We start from the raw sequence: 22,588 nt of genomic DNA on the forward strand, positions 1-22,588 counted from the left end.
TCCATTTTCATGAGAGGTTTGGAGCCAGCTTTGGGTGGCCACTGCGTGAGCAGGATCCTGACCAGGTGGGCCGCTGGCCTGATCCGGCAGGATCTCTTGATGTCCTTTTCTTCCTAGGTGCAGAGGCACCATTCAGGCATCACTCAGGACAGCTCCTCCTGCAGGTAAAAGCCTGCTGTCCAGGGCACATCACACCACCCTCTGAGTGAAAATAAACGAGGCATTATAATAAACGCTTTATTAGAAAATTAAAGATAATGAACATGATGGAGATGAAAATGTAATACAGTAAATAGCATTGTTATCAGTGAACATGACTCCAAAGTCAAATTAATGAAAAGCCAAAAGGTTAACAATTATCCTTGAATTAAAACGACTTTTAACAAATCTGCAATCAACAAAGCTGCAAAAATGGTTACAGATAGTGAAGCAAATATAGCAAAGAAAATAAATAAAATTTAAGAATTTTTTTCCTTATCCTGCTGTTAAATAAAGTCATGCTTCTGATGTAACTCAATAGCTTATTGACTGAGGCAGTCCTTTTGCACCTGTTTGCCTCTATTCTAGCACAGTCATACCTCGGGTTACAGATGCTTCAGGTTATGCGTTTTTGGGTTGTGCACCACGCCAAACCTGGAAGTACCAAAACGGGTTACTTATGGGCTTTGGCGCTCACGCATGCACAGAAGCGCTAAATCGTGCTTTGCGCATGCGCAGAAGCGCCGAATCGTGACTGGTGCGTGTGCAGACGCAGCACTGCAGGTTGCGAACGCTGCGGGTTGTGAACGTGCATCCCACACGAATCACATTTGCAACCCAAGTGTCCACTGTATGTTACTTCATAAGCACCTTGATTCCAAAGGTTTCCACTTTGTCTGGAAATGAAGGCTGGAGACAACGGAGTAGTCCCACCCACATCCTGTATTTTGTGGGATCTTCTGAAATAGTTAATGCTTAATCTTCTTCCATTCCTAATCTACTCAAAGCACTACCTTATTAACTTTTGGTGGGCTATGGAGGGTCCTGAGATATTGAATGTCCTTAAAATAAGTCTCCTTTGTTCTCTGATAATGGCAATGGTGCCTACCTGAGAGGTGCTAGAACTTAGTTGTGGTGAGTTCCAGCTGAAAAAAAGCCCTGGCAACACCTGTTATTGAATCACCATGAGTTCACTGGTTTAGAGGTGCAAGAATGGGTATACAATCTGGAGTTTAAGAGCCAGGCAGACTGAGCTTGAGCGATGTTGAGTCGTGGAAGAACTTTGGAAAATCTGCTTCTCCGTTCAGGCAATCTAAGAGAGTTAGAGCTCTTGATTGCAATGATTCCCCCAAAAGTAGGGTGCTCCTGGCATGTTGATTTCAAGGTGCAGAAAATAAAGGAGTGGTATTGTTCTTGAAGGACAAAGCAGTGGCATCTTTAGGTGGAATGTAGACTATATTCATGGTGAGTTCTAGCACCTCTTTTCCTAGAAAAATAGCACTGGGTGTTGCTGGGATAAAGTCTGTCTGGCTGACCCTGGACTCCCAATATTGAAAGGGCTCTTCCCCTGTTTCCAGTAGAAGTAAAACAGAGCTGTGGTTGAGGAAAATATTATTATTTTTAATTTCTCCCCAATTTCTCTCCAAACAGAGCATACCACCTTATACTGTTTTGACAGGAAAGAAAGAAAGAAAGAAAGAAAGAAAGAAAGAAAGAAAGAAAGAAGTTAGTTTTCACCATAACTTTCTGCTTCTTTTCATCCTGAGGCTGAACAGCCTCTTTAGTATTGTTTTTCATGCACCTCTCCTCTCTGGGAAATTATTACATCATCATTTAGTCATATTTTCTCAAACATTTTCTGCAAAAGCTCTTCTTGCATCGCTGATCTCATCTACAGTACAAGACCACTCTGCTGTTCAGAAGGGTGTGTCACCTAGTGCCTGCTGGTTGCTGGGAGGAGCACTAGATCCCTTGTTCTGATCCAGCAGAGCCATACTTCTGTTACCAAGTAAAATTTCAGAATCAGGGTTAACACATATTGTGTCTTAACTCTCAAGAGGTCTTGAATTTGAGGTTTCAACTGTTCCAGTGGAAGTTGGGGAACTTACTGAATACATCCCTGATTTTGCTCAGGCCTCACATGCAACAGTCCTACACCTGATATTGTATATGATGTCAAGTGTGGGGCAGGTAAAGATGCAGCTGGGGTGAAAGTGAGGTTTGTAGGCACTGCCAATCAGCTGATCAGTGGTGCCTGCAAAGTCCTGTGCCTTTGCAAGTGAGTGTCACCATGATCAATGCTTACAAAGTGCAATTAGCTGAGCATTAGCACCATTCAGATAATCCCAGAAATAAACAGGCTCCTTGCATAGAACAGCACTGTTATTTCTGGTGGAATAATACCAGACCACTACAGCTGATTGAAAGAAATTGTGACCACCCCTGAACAAGTCAAGGTGGGGGTTGTTTGTTTGTTTGTTTGTTTGTTCTCAAATACACCAAATTTATAGCTAACTTTTAAATAACTATTCTCAAAGCAGGACACATATGGTACCAAATTATGACAACAATTAAACATTACACAACAAACGTATTGACATGTCATTTACTGAAGGCTGCTACTGGAGCTACCCAGCTCAGATTAGAAATTTGAGTGCTTGTGATAAATGTTGGCATAGCAGAGACATTCCTGTATTTTTTACCATCCCTTTCATTTCATTTCTCAGGCACCCTAAGAATCTGCCATAGTAGTCCCATGTATTGCAGAGGATGTGTTCTGGAAAGTACATTCCCTACACACAAGACACTAGCCAAGATTGTTCTCCGTGTGATAAGCAATCTTTCTTTCAGGGAAGTTTGTCTAGCATGTTTGACCTTTAACCGAGGGACTCCTGATAAGGAACTTCAGGGTTTCAAAGCAACTGCATCAACCACAGTCCGTTCCAGATCCATCTTCCAAGTTACATGACAGACATGGGTAAAGGAAAGGAAGTTCTCTACTTGCAATATAATTTCAACACACAAATTTAAATTGCATGGTGAAATTGTACTATGCAAACCATTAAAAATGTGTGAGTGAAATTATGGTTTGTTCTTTTCCCTCTGAATCCTCTAAAAAGGCATGTTACATAACTTCAATGAAGAAGAGATTTCTGGAATAAGCTGTAATATAAAGGACTAAAAATGGAACTTTAGCTTTGATGGCACTCTAAAAGCTCTAATGATTAAATTGTTGGCTCTTCAGGTTTAACACTAGAATGAGAAAAAATGTATATAGAAATGTATCAATGGCAGAATAATTTTACAGTTTCTTATGGTTCCACTCATTCATTTACAGAATGAAAATGATGGTATGTTGTGTAAAGCAACTGCAACAGAATCTAATTCGACATTACAAGATGAAATGTACTGTTACAAATATTATATATAACGTATTATTTGTTGAGTTATCTTGCATGCTCTTTTAAACCAAAAAAGCGAAAAGAGAAATGTCTGGGACAACAGCATAGGGCTGTTGAACATAGTGAGTCAGACATTACTAACACAACCTTGATTAGGATGCTGCATTCTGATCATCAACAGAAGCTGGTTCCAAATGCAAATTTAATCTCGCTTAGTATTCAACATACGCTAACCATCATACCTTTGATACCACTGTGGGTTTGTGGTGCTTCCCAATCTCACATCCTAATTATCTTCTCCTAGGTGCATTAGGAACTGCTTATTTATGGACAGCCAATAATGTCCTTATACACTCCTCCAAGTGAAATATCATTTTAATTAACAACTCACAAGCCGATGCAGGTGGGCGATGTATAGTTAAAATATGCTTAATATTATTAATGGTAATGAACAAGGCTGGATATATTGGCAGAGGAATGAATTATTTTTGTTAGCAGGCATGTATCCATTACTTAGCCCCCTGGTGTTCCAAGTTCCTTAAGGCCGCAGTCCTGTGCACACTCTGCAAATTTTCTGGAGAGAATACAGAGCACTTTCTCAAAGGGATGAAGTGTGATTCTTTTTCCCACTCTGCATCTGCCGTTTCTGTGCCCACTGGGCTTCTGCAGTACCAGGCAGCTGTGATGCAGCTGGCCACTCACTTCAAGTCTAGCTCTCATTTAAGCATTTGGCAGCCCACCTCTCCCCGTGGCCCGTGCTCTCCAGGATAATCTCAGGATATTGAGTTGCCAAGCGCTTCATGTTGCATCCATAGAGCTCATCTAGGACCACAGAGAGCAGAACACTCTGTGCAGGCACACTGTATTTATCTCAATATTTAAAAAGCAATCTTAAGGAAAGCACCTTAAGATTATTACACAAGTGTATTGCACTCCCTTGCAAATGTTAAGAATGTTTTCTTCCATTATCACCTAATTGTTGGAGGGATTGCAATAAACTTGGTACATATTATCATTTATGGTGGGAAATGTCGGTTGGTGCAAGATTTTTTGAAACTAACTTTGACTGAAATGATAAATAGTACTATGGTTTTCTGTCCAAAATTTATGTTATTGACCATTTTCTTCATGATACCAAGGTAAATATATTGTCAAAAGAATTGGTCTCATATACGACTGTGGCAGCACAGATAGTAATTGCAAGTCAATGCACCAGACCAAATCTACAATGGTCAAAATTTAGGAACATTCCCTCTAGTCAACATCCCTGGGGTTTGGCACTTGCACTACCCAGAAAGGATGCCCTAATCCTTCTTGCCGCTAGTGCAAATAGTGCAAGTCAATGGAAAACAACCCAATATCTTACATTGGATGCTAATGGCATAATTTGGCATAATTTGAGATTTTGACAAGGACTGGAAGTTCCAGGCACCTTTTAGATGATTGGCATTCTTTTATGACATGTACAGAGGAACCATCATTTTCAAGATAAGCCTCATCAAAGCCTGACAAATCTGGAACTGGGACTTTATTATTTTAACTCATGTGCAACTAAGGAGTGTGGTGGAGTCTCCTTCTTTGGAGGTCTTTAAGCAGAGGCTTGACAACCATATGTCAGGAGTGCTCTGATGGTGTTTCCTGCTTGGCAGGGGGTTGGACTCGATGGCCCTTGTGGTCTCTTCCAACTCTATGATTCTATGATTCTATGATTCTAACTACTCATTCTATGTGCCTATTTTATAGTTTTGTTTTTCAACTCTTAATTTTTGTCTGTTGTTATAAATGTTCTCTCTGTTTTATAAACATTATAAAATAAAATAATAAAAAATTGGCAAAAATATTTTAAAAGCCACAGTAAATAGAGAAAAATATTATATATATATATATATTGTGTGCGTGTATATATATGTGTGTGTATATGTATATGTATATATGTATATGTATATATATATATATATATATATCCTGTCACAAATATATTAAATGCATGCAATCACATGCAGTGAAGCTACACAGGAAAGTCAGAATATCTCAGGATATATCTACATCACAGAATTTAAGCATCACTTTATTTCTTCAGGAAACCCTGTAGGTGGAACAACTGGGATAATGTAATATGCTTTAATTAGTTTGGAGTGGTGAAAGTTTGAGGGAGCAAACAAAAGTAGAGCTGCATAATAATAAAATCTATTATTAGTTTTGCACACCATAATCATTGTTCACAATAGTTAAGCTGCATATTATTTCTCTCTCTTTTTTTATAAATATTTTTATTAAGTTTAACATAGGGAAAAATAAAAAAAACATACAATAAACAACAAACAGAACAGAAAAAATACGCAATTACAAAAAGAAAAAGGAAGAAAGAAAAAGAATAAAAATGACAAGAATAAAAACAGTTTTATCTTCATACTGTTCCTTGCATTAACTTGTTTCTCCGACTTCCCCTAGCCTCCCTTCCCTGTATTCCAGGTCATACCATCAGACAGCAAATCCCTTCCCTCTGTCTTAAATAAATTTTTATCTTAATTTAAATATCCTAATTTAGCTTATTCAATTCTTACATCTTAAAATGTTGGGTCTTTTAATTTTTTAAATTTTAACTAATAACCTTATTACATTCAATCTGATGTCTTCTAACATTCATTAATCTTATAATATTTCTGTAAATAATCTTTGAACTTCTTCCAATCTTCTTTCACCGTGCATATTATTTCTCTCAGTAAAGTTTGTAATATTGCACATTCATATTCCATTTTGTTTTCTATATGATCAAAGTTTGCATATGCTGTTCATTATATATTTCCCTTCCTCCTACCCCCAGATGCATTCATGTATAAATTGTTGGTGATTTCTCTTTGATATTGTTACATTCATATCTCTTATGTTGCAATATGTTTACTGGCCTTCTGATGTGCTGTTTAAAATGCATCCTTTCTAATCAATTTTAGCCTTTCAAGCCCTGTCCAGATCACATCCTCTTGCCTGTTAGGGGAATTTAAGAAATTCATTTTCTGGGAGCATTTCTGAAATGAACTTTTGACATTCTCTGAGCCAAACTGGAATACAGACCATGGTGTAGAGCAAATTCACGGGGGGGCGGGGTAGACCTAGCCTAGATAAACTAATGTACATTTATTTGGTTTTTTTAAAAAATGTCTACTAAGTAAAGCTATATTCAAATTAAGACACAAATCCACAGAAGCAACGGAGATAGTTATAGGCACATGGCAAATTTGCTTTTCAGTAGGTTTCATTTGCATCCATTATCAGCAGACGTTGAGCAACCTTAATGGTGGATCTAATATACAGTATAACAAGCTGCCTTATCACTGTTCTGAAGCCTTTTCAAATTAGTAAATTGCCTGGGTCCTCACAGATACTATTTTTTCTCCTATTTAAACATTTTCTCCATAAAATGCTGTCCATAAAGTATCTGTTGCATGAATATGCTAGCAAATAATTTTCATATTTATATTATTAAAAACTCTACATCCATTAGATAAAGTGAAGCTTGCGTTGAATATTTAATTCCAAATGTACAATATGGAGTGAGAAAGATGAGCAAAACTCGATGATAGCTATGTGATCAGCAGTGTCATATACTGTCTTCAGTTCCTTCTCTCATCATTACTGAAATCATTAGAATTAAATGTTCTTTAAAAGAAAATCCCTGTACAGAAAAAGTAAATTAACTAGTTTTCTAGTGTACCCTTGCACAAAAGCTATTGTTTTAATTGTTGCATTTCTACCAAACACAAGATATGATCAAGTAGACACTTGAAAGAATAATATGCTTTTAATGTTTGCCTTCAGGCTAAAAAAAACTGTATAGAGTTGAAAGATTGAGGTTATTACTGCCTTCTAAATGCAGTTATATTATTATTAATGCTTTACCTAATTTCCCATGCAGTCACCTATTCTGAAATTTTCTTTCCCCAAACAAAATCAACTATAAAGTGAAGATACAAAGTGGTATAAGTGCTATGGAGGTGAAAAATGGAATAAAAACAGTTACTAGTAGATCCTAATTACATTGCTCAAGTATAAAATACTAATAGGCATATTTTTTTAATTAGCTCAGCCAACGAGATCAAGCCAGAGACATTACAGATCAGGCAGATGTCCAACTTTGTTAGTTCTGTGGTTCATAGGCAGGTTCCATGGGACTCAGAGGAAGAGTTGATGCAATATGTTCTGTTTAGAAGCCTGGAAAATGAGAAGTAAGATTTGATTAATGTCACATATGTTTTTCAAACTGTTTACATTTGACATCAGTGGCCAGTAGGGGGAAAAAATGAATTTACAGGAGGGGTTGGGGTTGTGTTTGGATTTTTTTTTTTTTTTTAATGGAATCATATGACTGTCTCCAGTGCTGCGAGATCTCAATATATCGGATTTGGGGATGGGCCTGTGCTGGGTGCTCATTTTAGGATTCAGACAAAAGCTTCTAGTATCCTGTATGGAGCTCAGAAGCACAGGGAGCTCCCACAAGTAGAAGAGGCTGTCCATTTGCCCTTTAACTCCTGAAGGATGACTAGAATGGTGGTGTGATACAAGCATTGACCTGACCCCCCAAAAAACTCATCCCCTGATGAGGACTCAGATCTCTTGGAGTCAGGATGGGCAAGGATCTAATGAGCAGGTGGTTGGGTGCATCACTGCAAGTATCCAGCTGACAGCATTAGGCTGCATTATCACACAACATTGGGCTTGGCATTGCAGTGGACACTTCAACTGGCACTGGCACAATTTGTTGTTGTTTAGTCATTTAGTCATGTCCGACTCTTTGTGACCCCATGGACCAGAGCACTCCTGTCTTCCACTGCCTCCTACAGCTTGATCAAACTCATGTTCATAGCTTCAAGAACACTATCCAACCATCTTGTCCTCTGTCGTCCCCTTCTCCTTGTGCCCTCCATCTTTCCCGACATCAGGGTCTTTTCCAGGGAGTCTTCTCTTCTCATGAGGTGGCCAAAGTATTAGAGACTCAGCTTCAGGATCTGTTCTTCCAGTGAGCACTCAGGGCTGATTTCCTTCAGAATGGTTTGATCTTCTTGGACTCCATGGGACTCTCAAGAGTCTCCTCCAGCACCATAATTCAAAAGCATCAATTCTTCGACGATCAGCCTTCTTTGTGGTCCAGCTCTCACTTCCATACATCCCTACTGGGAAAACCATAGCTTTAACGATACAGACCTTTGTCGGCAAGGTGATGTCTCTGCTTTTTAAGATGCTGTCTAGGTTTGTCATTGCTTTTCTCCCAAGAATCGGGCATCTTTTAATTTTGTGACTGCTGTCACCATTTACAGTGATCATGGAGCCCAAGAAAGTAAAATCTCTCACTGCCTCCATTTCTTCCCCTTCTAGTGGCCAGGAGGTGATGGGCCCAGTGGCCATGATCTTCGGTTTTTTTGATGTTGAGCTTCAGACCATATTTTGCGCTTTCCTCTTTCACCCTCATTAAAAGGTTCTTTAATTCCTCCTCATTTTCTGCCATCAAGGTTGTGTCATCTGCATATCTGAGGTTGTTGATATTAATTCCTGTTTGGGATTCATCCAATCCAGCCTTTCGCATGATGAATTCTGCATATAAGTTAAATAAACAGGGAGACAATATACAGCCTTGTCGTACTCCTTTCCCAATTTTGAACCAATCAATTGTTGCATATCCAGTTCTAACTGTAGCTTCTTGTCCCACATACAGATATCTCAGGAGACAGATGAGGTGATCAAGCACGCCCATTTCTTTAAGAACTTACCATAGTTTGCTGTGGTCGACACAGTCAAAGGCTTTTGCATAGTCAATGAAGCAGAAGTAGATGTTTTTCTGGAACTCTTTAGCTTTCTCCATAATCCAGCGCATGTTTGCAATTTGGTCTCTGGTTCCTCTGCCCCTTCGAAATCCAGCTTGCACTTCTGAGAGTTCTCGGTCCACATATTGCTTAAACCTGCCTTGTAGAATTTTAAGCACTGACACAATGGCAGTGTTTAAATCACTGTAGAGCTGAGCAACTTTAACCTCAAAGTGTTTAGTTATTCAGTTACAGTTAGTCAATGTGCGCTCCAGAGATCTGCCTTCCTGGTCAGGATTAACCAACCTCTGGACCACATAGAACAAGTCTGCTGGTCTTTCCTCCTGACATAACCCCCTGAGCCAATTTCAGGGGGCATGTGGGTGTGCTGGGGGGGGGGGTGAGGACAGCAGGGAAAACCCCATTGTGCAAGCAGAAGGACGTTTGCAGACTTCCACTGATAGAACACATAGAGCCAGCATGGTGGTTTGGTTAGAGTGTTGGACTGAGATCTGAGAGAACAGGATTCAAATCCCACTCAGTAATGAAGCTCACCGGGTGACCGTGGGCCAGTCACTATCTCTCATTCCAACCTACCTTGCATGGTTGTTGTGAGGTTAAAATGGGGACAGGGAAAACCAAACATGCCACCTTGAGATCATTGAAGGAAAGGTGGGCTATAAATGCAATCAATCAATCAATCAATCAATCAATCAATAAGTTGAATCCTGCCTTGCATTTTTCTTTATTTTTCCATTGTATGTTTCAACTTCCTCGAATCCATCCCTATCTGCAACCTTACAATTGCAAAGCACACACTTCCTTCCACATTTCATCTCAAGGCTGTGAGGAAATATAGTGTCATCCATACTTCCAGAACCAGCCTATTTCCCCCTCCCCACCCCACAAAGCTTGGACAGTATAACATTTCCCTTGGACTGATAAAGGCAGTGCCCTGGTGTGGATTGTGGAGCTGGAAAAGCTACCTCTGCTTTTTGTTGTTTTCTGTTGCTTAGGCTTTCAGAACACCCAAAAGCAGTGTGAGCAAATTACTGTTAGATCACCTCTCAGCAAATGTGGGTCCAGAGTTAGTGTGCATTTTTATTTTATTTTATTTTATTTTATATTTTATTTATTTTATTTTATTTTATTTCTGCTTGTCATCTTCTAGCCATCTATGTAGAAAAAACCACCTTCTAAAAAGAATGGCTCCAAAAGAGAAGGATCAGAAATGGCACAAATATAATACATCTGCCCACACTTTCTTGCAAGGGGCACATCTCCTGTCTATACATGCGGGCATTTGCATTCAGAGTCACTTCCCAGCTTGTAAGGAGGTAACAAGGGAGGAGATACATAATCACCCAAATTATTTAACAGAAGGATAACATGTTGTTCATGTCCAGAAGCAGTTATTGTAATAATAACGCTCCTCCATAATTGCCTCAGTGCTTGAGTCAGAGACAATTATGTTCACTTATCTCCATTTCCCTGATGTTATTTAATTTTTCAACCATTTTCATGACTGCCTAATAATTAGTGTTACTGGGCATTTTTGTCCAGTTTTATTTTATCTTATTCTAAGCATTTTTTTTTGTCTAGCTGCTGAGATGCAGAGTTGATGCTGCTGATGAAATGGCTTTTGTCAGTACATGTAAGCCATCATTGTTACAAAGTCCCTCCCCTCTTCTGTGACAAAGGAATACTGCATTTGAGGCTTCTCACAGGTGCACCAACAACACATTTCTCCAAAATTTCATAGGCTTTTAATTTTTGATAATACTGGTAAATGTAATTTGCACCTGGCATGCATGAATACAGGTCCGGCCTACACTCAAGAGCCCATCAGGGCTGCTAGTTTAACTGTGTCAAGGAGCAACAGAATTCTCAGAAGCCATATGTCCTTCTCTCTGAAGTACACCACCTAGGTTTCAGCTGTTTGCTGTAAAAATAATAATAAAAAAATCAATCAATCAGTCAGTCAATCTTTATTACTGTCCAGAGACCCAACAAATCGTTACAAAGCAATGCACAATTCAGACAGCCTACCTCCAGGTTAGGGACGTGGGTGGCACTGTGGGTAAAAGCCTCAGCGCCTAGGGCTTGTCGATCGAAAGGTCGGTGGTTCGAATCCCCGCGGCGGGGTGCGCTCCTGTTGCTCGGTCCCAGCGCCTGCCAACCTAGCAGTTCGAAAGCACCCCCAGGTGCAAGTAGATAAATAGGGACCGCTTACTAGCAGGAAGGTAAACGGCGTTTCCATGTGCTGCCCTGGCTCGCCAGATGCGGCTTTGTCACGCTGGCCATGTGACCTGGAAGTGTCTCCGGACAGCACTGGCCCCTGGCCTCTTGAGTGAGATGGGCGCACAACCCTAGAGTCTGTCAAGACTGGCCCGTACGGGCAGGGGTACCTTTACCTTACTACCTCCAGGTTAAACAAGCATTTTGTTCAGACTTAAAGATAGGGATCATTGGTTCTTGCAACCACTGATAAAAACTTTGCCACTGCTAATGTTCCAGCATTTGTCCAGTCTTCCAATAGGAACCTGACATAGTGAGCCTCTGATTTTCCCAGGAAAGGTACCAGCAAGGGTAATATCAGTTCAGCCCTGGCTTGCTCATATTTCGCCCAGTGCAGCAAAATATGTTTTATAGAAGCGATGTCTTGAGCACATGAGCAAAGTCTGTCCTGGTAGGGAACTCCTCTCCACCTTCATAACCCAGTAATAAAGTTGGGGGGGGGTGATGGAACAATAGAGGTGGCTTTTCTAGCCATGGTTTTCTGCCATTTGCTGACAAATTCCTCATTGGTCAGGTGTTGGTACAAACCCTTCCTTAGATCAAACACTGACATCCTGAGCCAATGTTTTAGGGCAGCCCACCATGCTTTAGTTGAAATTGGGCATTCACCAGCTTCTAACAGACGTATGGAGTTGGAGACACAGTTGGGTACCTGCAGCAGAGATCATAGAATTTTGCCTGGAACAGAGGTAGCTATTCAGTCACAAACAGTAGGCATATGGCCTATAAAATGCAGGGCTCTTCAGCCTTCCTTCATGTTCCTTTACTGACTTGCATTGTGATGGTGGTGATCTTTGCTTTATCCAGCAGGATGCATACATCACATTCATTTTAATGAGGCCATTGCAGGGTTGCTTCTCAGTGGATTTTGTGGTCATCTGAGTTGTTCCTTTCATACAAATTTGTATGTCCTCTTTATTGCTGCTTATGGCATTTCCCTCTGTTCCACCTAATGCTTCACCAGACTGAACCAGTTTAAAAGGAGGCCACAGTATCACACCAGGATAATTCCCCAAACAATGCTCAAATAGTTATTGTATATTAAGAGGAATACAGAATGGTATTTGTGGAAATATTTATGCAGAAGTTGCTGTGCAGAGTTGGGTAGTGGGAAAGAAACTTGGGGAAAATGATTAACTTGTTTGCCCATGGAGTCAGTTTCTCATTGGAAACTGCATGCTGGGCTGCTTTGTGTGATCACAAAACTGAACTCATGTGTGCCTGCATTCAGCCTATATGCCCAACCTACCACTTTGGCTGAATGGTTCAGCCCTTGGAAACACAGAGGCTCTAAGGGAGTGAGTGTTGTGGTAGAGATGATGGACATGAAGCTTTGCTTTGTGTGGTAGAGGACATTTGCATTCACTCCAGGCCAGATCCATGTCAGAACATAAGCACTTGGTTTGATCAGACCCAACACCCGTCTGGTTCAGCATTCTGTTTCCAATTCTGTGAGTTCCTAGCCAGAATGAAATAGGGGCATGGAGGCAGCAAAATCCCCATTTAGCACAGGTAATTCAGAGTACATGTTAAAGTGTCCTTACTGGTATATCAGTTATATCTGATCCTCCAACACTGCAAAATCTGAAGATGTTTCTTCTTCATTGAAGTGAAGTTTTTATTTATTTATTGCCATTTAATTCTACCTGTCATATTTGTGTATGCAGTCCTTTCTCCAAGGCACTCAGGATAATGTAGAGTGGTACCTTGAGTTACAAACGCCTCAGGTTACAAATGCTTCAGGTTACAAATTCCGCTAATCTGGAAGAGTTACCTCGAGTTGAGAACTTTGCCCTGGGATGAGAACAGAAATCGTGTGCCGGTGGCGCAGCAGCGCCAAGAGGTCCCATTAGCAAAAGTACGCCTCTAGCTAAGAACAGTTTCAGGTTAAGAACAGACCTCTGGAACGAATTAAGTTCGTAACTAGAGGTACCACTGTATATGGGATGATGACACCATCTTCTCCAGGGGCGGCCCAGGACAGTTTGCCGCCCTTGCTTCATGGGTGGGTTGGCCCATATCTTCACAACAACTCTGACAGGTAGGTTACACTGAAACATAATGGGGAAAAGAGCCCTAAGTCAACCGTGAGCATCATGATTGAACTGCAGTATGAACTTTGGCCTCCTAGGTGTAAGTGGCAATGGAGGTAGGTGAAATATGAAGAGGGCGAAAGTCTTTCATCCCAGGAATTATGGTAAAATTTGTGAATTTCCCAGTACCCTTTCAAAATCAGAGCATTAGTAGTTCAGATTCCGTCACTTTAGCATTGAATGTAGCAATGCATGCCTCAATTATAATTACAGATGCAATGATTTAATGAAAAACAAAGAAAACCTTAAGAGCAAGTTGTTTACAAGTTGGTTCTTTCCTATTGAGCTTCTTACATTATTTGATAGTCATGTGCTGTGTAATGGCATTGTTACCGCACAAATGAAAAATAATGCTACTGGTTTTTGTGGGGGGTGGGGCTGGGTTCAGCCTTGTAAATTGACAATGATCTGTGTCAACTGATGTTCTGCAATTTTTCAATTAGGCTCTCCTGTGTCCTACCCCGCTTGTGGAATGATGTATGCACAATACTTTACATCGTTGTTTCATTGAAAGCTTTGACATAATTGGGATAATTTCCATTTCCCTCAATTAAATGAGGTATAATTAATTTCCCGACTGTCACCAAAACATATTTGATCTTAAGGAAAAGAACAATTAATCATTTCTAGGGAGAATAGCAGACATTTCCCATTTGGTGAAGCTTCATAATGGCATTTCACACAGCAAACCAAAACTATGAACCTCTGAAGCTCCCCTCTTTGCTTCCTTGTCTATGACTAAGAGAGAGCACAAAGCAGATAATGGAGCTGTACAATCAAGGTACCTATTCAGGGCTGCAAAATTTTAAGTAAATATTAAGAATCAGCTTGGAGGGAGAGATGGAAACCCTGTTTTCCAAAATCCAGTCTGCATGGTACACTCAGATCCTTTCTCTTCATATGCTCACAACTACATCTGTTACTGCCACTATTTCACATATTCCAGAACTGATCCCTTGCGTTGAAACAGGTTCTGCAGGTTCTGCAGAGGATCTGCCTCCAGCTGGGACTGGAGGTGTAAGAGGAGATGGCATATCATGGAATCACAGAATTGTAGTGTCAGAAGTGACTCTGAGGGTCCTCTAGTCCAACCGCCTGCACTTGTAGGTATCTCAACTAAAGCATCCATGACAGAAGGCCATCCAACCTCTGCTTAAAAACCTCCAAGGAAGCAGAGTCCAAGGAGTCCGTTCCACTGCTGAACAGCTCTTAATGTCAGAAAGTTATTCCTGATGTTTATTCAGCATCTCCTTTCTTGGAATTTGAAGCCATAGGTTCAGGTCCCACCCTCCAGAGCAGGAGAAAACAAGCTTGCTCCGTCTTCCAAGTGACAGTCCTTGAGTTATTTGAAGATATATCTCCTCATATGCTTTCTTCTTTCCTCAGGTGACAGGGTCAAATTTTAATAATAATAATAATAATAATAATAATAATAATAATAATAATAATAATAATAATAATTTATTTGTACCCCACCCATCTCACAGGGTTGCCCCAGTCACTCAGGGTGGCTTCCAGCATATATAAAAACATAACAAAACATTAAACCTTAAAAAGCTTCTATATACATTGCTGCCTTCATATGTTTTCTAAATGTTATATAAATACTCCTCTCCTTAACATCTGATGGGAGGGCATTCCCCAGGATGGGTGCCACTACTGAGAAGGCCCTCTGCCTGGTTCCCTGTAGCTTAACTTCTTGCAGTGTGGGAACCACCAAAAGGCCCTCAGTGCTGGATCTCTGTGTCTGGGCTGAATGAGTGGGGAAGAGACGCTCCTTCAAGTATACTGGGCCAAAGCCATTTAGGCCTTTAAAGATCAGCACCAACATGTTTTTCTTGCCTAGGGAGTACACTGGAATGTTAGGATTTCATGTTGCAGAAGTAGCACTTTGGAGAAGCCCATTCATAATGCTGACTTTACTGACATCAACATGCCACATCACATGCACATCGTTGGGACGAGCATGAGCCCAGCATTGTGTGTGTGACATCACACACGTGGCACATACATGGCATCACATGCACATAGCACTGTCCCGCTCCCAAAAAATCTGGGGCCCAACTCAGTGCCTCTGTTTGCATGGGTTTTCCACACAGCAAAGTTGATATTGCCAGTCTTCATGCCATGTTTGCAGACACCTTTGTAACACAGAATAGGTCTGCCAATGGGCCTGGTATGTGAAGCCAGCTCCCCATAAAGCACTTCTTTGGGAACCTGCCATCTTTTATTCTGTGGACATGATTAAACCAGCGTAGCTGGAAACATAGTCTTGGGAGAGCACATCCTTGCTTGAGACTGTCCTTCCACGTGATGCCCAAAATCTTCCTGACACAGCACATGTGCAATATGTTGAGGCGTCAATCTTGGTAACTGTAAGTTACCCACAACTCATTTCCATAAAGCAGCTTGCTCAGCATGCAAGCCTGGTAGATCTTCATTTTGGTATTGGTCATTAGCATCACATTCTCCCATCCCCTTTTGGAGGGGCGAGTCATTGCCACAGCTGCCTGGTGAATATGCTTGTCCAGCTCAGTGTTGATGGAGAGGTTGCTGGTTATGGTGGAACCCACGTAGACAACATCATCCACTACCTCAAGCACATGGTCACCCATGCTACATGGAGTGCTGGCAATGTCCTGACCCACATATCATGAGTGTACAGCACATATGGTTAACTGTTTCTACAAGTTCCAAGTACAGTTCCAAGTACAAGAAAAGAAAAGAAAAGTGAAGCTCATATATGCCATTTCGCATGTTAAATGTTTACGTAAAAAAGGTAAAGGACCCTTCGATGGTTAAGTCCAGTCAAAGGCAACTATGGGGAGTGGTGCTCATCTCGCTTCAGGCCGAGGGAGCCAAAGTTTGTCCACAGACAGCTTATACATACATATACATACAGGAGTATATAAAGGTTTATATACATGCATCAGTATCCATAGAAATGTCTATAATCTGTTTTCAATTACGTTAAGCTCTCTGCCTTGCTGATAACTTACAATGATGACAGGTTGTTTTAAAATATACTTTATGGGGATGGATAACAGATACAGGTTTCCTGATGCTCAATTACCTTGCACCTGTATGTGTTCTGCTTGTAAAATGCTTAAGCATGAAATTCTAAATTGCCTTCTTTGGAAGAATTCCTGCTTTCTCTGTCCTTATTCTTATTTCCCTTTTAGGACTCCAAAGTAAACTATCACAATTTGGTATTTTCTCCTGCAGGACTTCACTTACCTGCCCTGAACATATTTTGTTTCAAAATATGAAACTTTGCACAAATGTGATTTTCAGAATGCTACCAGTGAAATATTCCTGAGAGAGAAGAAAATGAGTCGCTCATTCTTCAAAATACTATGTTGATTGAAATGAATTGGTTATTTCTTGGTGTAATAGTTTTCTACTTCATTGTGAGGGCACGGATAAGCCCTGCAAAAAAGGAAAGAAAAAGGATTCATGCCGCTTCATACAAGGCCAATATCTTTTTGAAAGTCCAGAGAGCTTCAAAATATGCATTGCTCCCTCCCCCTGCATTGCCTGCCTCCTGTCTGTGATGAGGGTCATAGTGGGTCTTAAAATCTCTTCTGGGCTGATTGCCATCTTTAGAACTCACAAAATGTAGGGCATGTAGGGGGTCATAATCATACAGCTATTATAGGTGTCCTTTAACCTGTCCTGGAGCATAAAACAAAACAAAAAGAACTCAGCTGACCCCTAAAATCTGTGGCGAGTCCACCAAGAATGTGTATCATAAGATATTTATATGTACAGTAATGTGTGGGAGGCAGAGAATAGTACAGGGGATTTGGGAAAATGAGCTTGTAGTTATTTATTTTCATTATTATTGCTAAAACGTTTATGTAGGATGTATTCCTATACACTTAGAGAATAAGTTCCATAGAACTCAGTAGGACTTACTTCTGAGTAGTAATGCATGTGACTCCATTGCTGATTGATTTCAATTTGATCAATTAAAAACAACCGAGTGAATTGGAACAGTAGGCTATTTTTTATATTAAAAAAACTTTATAAATCTGTACGAAAAATATTGAGGGAAGGCAACATGATACACATTACAATCCAGTCCTATGTAAGTTTACTCAGAATCTCTCTAAGTTAAATGAAACTGACTCCCAAGAAAGTGGGCACAGGTTCCCATTCACACAGGAGCAATTGTCTCTTCTAAGTTGCAAGAAAGGAGATTCTGACTAAACTAAAAACTTCCTGACGGCAAGAGCTGTTCAGCAGTGGAGGTTGTGGAGTCTCCTTCCTTGGAGGATTTTAAGCAGAGGTTGGGTGGCCATCTGTCACGGATGCTTTAGCTGAGATTCCTGCATTGCAGGGGGTTGGACTAGATTGACCCTTGGGGTCCCTTCCAATTCTAAGATTCTATGATATTAAGATACACTATGAAAACTATCAGAGGTCAATAAGCAAATCTGAACAACTGTAAAATCAAGAGTGGGAAGAGAAAGGATACAACCCTGTGTATGTTTTAACTTGGAGGAAGTCCCATTGAACATCATAAGAGTTACTTCTGAGTAAACTTGCAAAACACTCAGTGTTGGGCTGTAAGACTGCAGTCCTATGCATACTGCCTTGGAAGTAAATTCTATTGCAATATGTGAGCTTGGCTCTCTAGGTATATATCCATTGGCACGTCCTGTGTCTCACCTTTTGAACCAAGGAGTGTGTAAATGTTAAGTATAATTGTTTAAAATTATTTGAATGTATCTCTGATGTTTTTGTAGCCATTTGAAGAAGATCTGGTTAGCAAAGTTTTGAACCAAAGCTTATTGGTCTGCACAATGTTTTATTCCAAAAGGAGCCCCCCCCCCCCGATTTTAAAACAAATACACAAGTGCCCCCTGCACCTGTGAATCACATGAAGGAGCACTGTGTGTAAAAAGGGGCTGCGCTGCTGGTCCACCTCTAGAGATGTGTGTTGTCCTCATTCATGCTGGCTACAGAATAGCCATGTATGTTTGTCCTGGAAAAAATGAAAACTTGACCCTGGGACAGAACCAAGGAGCCCTCTCTTTGTGAGATGCACCTTCACATGTGAAGAAGGCTATATAAAAGTCAGTGTGATTCCAATGTGACCAAGAAGAAGAAATGAGGAAAGGGCTGCGTAGACAGGGGTCAGCTCAAGTTCCAATGGCTGGTGTTTCTGGGACCATCAGGGCAATGGGAAACAGAGTCAGACTTCAACCCTGTGTCCTTAAGGTGACTATTTTCCAGCCACCTCTATCTAGAGATAGAGAAGAAAAGCAGTGCTGCACTTGAACACTTTTGCTGCGGAGGCGAAACCTGCCCTGCAATGCTGACAATGGAAGCCCCAGCTGCCACTAACAGTAATCTTGGATTCACAGAGGATGCATGGAGAAACAATTTGCACCTCCCAGGAATTATTGTAACATACAGCCCTATGCACACAGGAGGAAGGGAGGGAAGGAGGGAGGAGAGAGAGAGAGAGAGAGAGAGAGAGAGAGAGAGAGACTTTCATAATAGGCCTTTTGCTGATATTCTGAAAGCCAGTGATTATTACAAATATTATTGAGGTCAGTGTGATGGGGAAATTGTTAAGGACTGTAAAAGGTAAGAGCAGCACTTTGTTCCCAGAAGCTAATTGGCAGCCAGATCGACCCTGCCTTATAAAAGAGTAAGAGGCTGTCAACTATATAGCTAAAGCAACATCAGCCGAGACCACAATTTACAAAATAATTTCATTTCTTTCCTCATACACCATGTCTGCTGCAGTCTTTGAAATGAAGATCACAAGGCGATATTTGTCCAGTGATTTGTTGTATGTAAATTGGTTACATTCTTTGAATGCTATGCCAGGCTTCCCGGCTTTGATTCACTTGCTGACTTCTATGATTTGCCTGCAACCCTTTGACTTGTCTCCCCATACAACCTGGAGTAATGAGTAGGGAGAGACGTGTATATACATTCCCCCATACTGAAGAATAAAAATACAAGATACCAATGTGCTAGGAACTAAAGCCTTTTAGTTTTATTTAACAACTGGTTTGTGACTCATGCCCCTAATTTGTTGTCAAGCTTCCCCAAACCCAGGGCTGGTTAGCTGATGCTTAGGAGAGACTAAGAGAAACTGTTGTCTCCTCATGTACCACGTGTGGTGGACGTGTAGGAAAATAAGAGGATTCTGGGGCCTCGTCTATGATGAGCTGAAAAAAATCTTTGGAACAACATTTTTTAAAAAGCCTGAAACATTTTTGTTAAGCATTGTTGGAAAAGATATCCCGAAAAACTTAAGAGAAATATTTCTATACACTATGGCGGTGGCCCGAATACTAGTAGCAAAGAACTGGAAAGGGGGAAATGTTCTGACTTTAATGGATTGGCAGAAAAAGTTACAAGAATATGTGGAAATGTATGTAGAGTTTGGTGTCAGCGTTGCTTGTGTTGTTCACTTGTGTTCCTTTGGTGGTGAGAGAGATTGGGGTTGGCCTAGGGTGTGATTGTTTGTTTGTGATTGGCTGTGGTGATCTTTGTTTTTGTGTGTGAGTGAAGTGGGTGGGTGTTTTGGATCAGGTTAGCCATATTGATTTGTATTCTGTTGGTGGATTATTGTCATTGTCTTGTTGGGCTGTGTATGTGATAAAGGGGAGCCATACCGGGGTGAAGGTGTCTTCTTCTGTTTGTCCTCGTGTCAGTTTCAGTTTATTAGTTAATTTTTCTAGTAGGGCTGTTTCCCATACTATTTGGTACCATTGGTCCATGCTTACTCCTGACAGGTCTCTCCAGTGTCTGGTTATGGTGTTTCTGGCTGCTGAAAGTAGGTGGGTTATGAGTTCTTTGTGGTGTAAATGGGCGTTGTTGTCTTGGAAGATGTTTAGCAGGGCCAATTCTGGGGTGATATCTAATACTTGCTTAGTTATTTTACATATTTCTCGTATGGCTGTTGTCCAGAATAGTTGGATTTTGGGACACTCCCACCACATGTGGAGGTATGTGCCTGTGGAGGTGCACCCTCTCCAGCATTTTGGTGAGGTTCCTGGGCGTATTAGCGCTAGTTTCCTTGGTGTTAGGTACCACCTGTAGGTGAGTTTCAGTTTGAGTTATTTTCTTTTCGTTGATATGGATTTTCTTTTCGTTGATATGGATTTAAAGGGGGGTTTAGACCACATTCTGGTCCATTGAATGGGGTTAATCTCATAGCCTATGTCATTCTCCCATTGTTTTATGATTGCGTCTAGGGGGTTTGTGGGATTTTGGAGTAGTATTTTGTATATTGCGGATACCGTCCCTTTACTCTACATACATTGAGCATAATAGAAACATCGCCACCCGACCCCACCCCCATCCATCTTCCCTCCCTCCATCCCCCTTTCTTTTTCCTTTCTTTCTTTTTTTTCCCTTCTCCCCCTAATGCCTCAACAAACGAAACGGATTTGTAAAAATGTTACATGGGAAAAAAACACACGAGGCATTACACTTACTTCTGTAAAACAAGAAAATCCTTAATAAAGTATTTTTTTAGAAAAAGAATATGTGGAAATGGCGCAATTGACCAACAGCCAAGGGGCAGTTCAAGACAAGAATTTGCACAAAAATGGGATGAATACAAGAGATATGTACAAAAATATACCAATGGTTTTTGTCTATGGCAGCATTTGAATGACCTTGGATAAAGAAATATAGGAGAAATAAGATTAACGGTACAAATTGTTGTTAGAAGGTATTAGAGAATATATAAAGAAAAGATTAATAATAGTAGGTACATTCACTATTAGAATAAAAGCATACAATGGGAATTGACAGGAAGTCCAAAGTTTTTATGATATTTTTGTTAATAAGTTTTGTTAATAACCACATAAAAAGTAGCATAAACACAGCTGAAGCTTAAGGTTTATAACTATGTAAGAAAAGACAAGTATATGTTTTTGTGTGTGTGTGCATGCATTTGATTGAAATCTCAATTTACTCTACGAGATGTACTATATATAGATAATGTATTGTAAGACTATTAATAAAGCTTCTTACATTGCAAAGAGAGAGAGAGAGAAACTGTTGTCTCCTCCTGCCTCCCAGGGTGACTGAACCCTAGATCAAAGCCTTCAATCAATATAACACACGACCCTTTATTTTACATTACACACACACATTACTGGTTTGCAAAAAAAAAAAAAAAAAAAAAAAAGCGCCCTGGCATCATCACCTATTCTGATTATTTCCTACATTTGTATGCCACCCTTCACCCATAGATCTCAGGGTGGTTCACAGCATGAAATTACAAGATAAAAACACAACATACATAATACAAGTAAGAACAAGAACAAACCAAACCAATAATGCCCCCTCCCTCCCACAAACACATGGTGGGGGGGCACATAAATAGTCAGCAAGTCTGGGAAGGCTGTTGAGGAATCCCCACTGCCAGGGACCCCCTGGCCGGCTCCCCCCTCAGCCGCAGCTGGTAAGAGGTCCAAATCCACTCTTTACTACCTTGATGCATTGGGTTCTCCACTGGGTTGTTTTGGGGGCATAGCTGAGGATTCAGTCCGGGGGCATTAATAATAGCAGTACCAGGCATTAGGTCCTCATGTTGAATTGCCGGCTTCTTCCTGTAGAAAGCAAAGCAGTTAGAAAGAGTGGTTTTGGCAAATAAATATTTATCTTTTAAAAGTTATATATGAGTGTACAGTGGTACCTCGGTTTTAGAACATCTCTGTTGATGAATATTTTGGTTTTTGAACGGCGTAAACCTGGAAGTGAACACATCGGTTTTCGAACACGGGTGGTGTTAAACGACAGAGCCTAGAACTTGCCAATCAGAAGGTCGGCGGTTCAAATCCCCATGATGGGGTGAGCTCCCGTTGCTCGGTCCCTGCTCCTGCCAACCTAGCAGTTCGAAAACATGTCAAAGTGCAAGTAGATAAATAGGCACCGCTATGGCGGGAAGGTAAATGGTGTTTCTGTACGCTGCTCTGGTTCGCCAGAAGCGGCTTAGTCATGCCGGCCACATGACCCGGAAGCTGTACGCCGGCTCCCTAGG

The 22,588-nt window shown here is 40.8% G+C and overlaps 1 long non-coding RNA gene across 1 annotated transcript; it reads right to left on the minus strand.

Moving 5' to 3' along the window:
- Positions 1-6,568: 6,568 nt before the first annotated feature.
- Positions 6,569-22,150, minus strand: LOC310675419. The gene is made up of 3 exons (XR_014510131.1): positions 22,039-22,150; positions 10,978-11,117; positions 6,569-7,589 (listed from the first exon to the last, which is right to left on the minus strand). It is a non-coding gene; the product is annotated as an uncharacterized lncRNA (long non-coding RNA).
- Between the last annotated feature and the right edge of the window lie 438 nt (positions 22,151-22,588).

This window comes from Podarcis tiliguerta (assembly GCF_965153285.1).
Source record: "Podarcis tiliguerta genome assembly, chromosome: 4".
In the NCBI taxonomy this organism is placed as follows: Eukaryota; Metazoa; Chordata; class Lepidosauria; order Squamata; family Lacertidae; genus Podarcis; species Podarcis tiliguerta.